Source organism: Montipora capricornis, chromosome 5, assembly GCF_036669925.1.
Source record: "Montipora capricornis isolate CH-2021 chromosome 5, ASM3666992v2, whole genome shotgun sequence".
NCBI lineage: Eukaryota > Metazoa > Cnidaria > Anthozoa > Scleractinia > Acroporidae > Montipora > Montipora capricornis.
The window spans coordinates 30,897,388-30,898,077 of NC_090887.1; positions in this window are offsets into that span (position 1 = coordinate 30,897,388).

Sequence of the window (690 nt, forward strand, 5' to 3'; positions counted from 1 at the left end):
GCCTGTTTCTTAATGCAACAAAATGTAAGGAAATACTCATTGGGCATGTCAAGGCATGACCCTAATTAGATGTAAATAGATTTTGATAAGCGTTACGAGGTGTCCTCTTATCCTTCTCCTCAAATTTGGCATATTTCTTATATCTAGAAACTAGCAGTAATGAGAGATTAGGGAGTGCGTTTGAGCTGCCTTCCTTTCGTTGAGATATTCAGATCCATTAAATTATTTTACATTTTTACTGAGGATAGAAGTCTTGCATTAAATGCCAATTTAATGTAGATCGTGATCACAGAGACAATTTGACGTTTGTTTGTTTATTGTGTGGAGGTTGTGTTGCTTTTTAAGTTAATCGTCACATTTACATGTTCTATTATTGATCCAACTATTAACAATAAAATTATATACGAAATGGATCATATATGAACTGCGGATATGAAATCAAGTAAAGCTATGATCCTCGCAGTTATGAACGCATTTTTTGCAATTGCGTAAAAAGCCTGAAAAATTCAGGACTTAAACGGGGTTTGAATCTGTGAACTCGCGATACCGGTGCGACGCTCTAACCAACTGAGCCATGAAGCCACTTACGTTGGGAGCTGGTCATTTGTGGGTTCTAATGTTCCCGTGAGGAATGCGAGGATCATAGCTTCACTTGACCTTCACTTGAACCTGTGACCTTGCGATACCGGT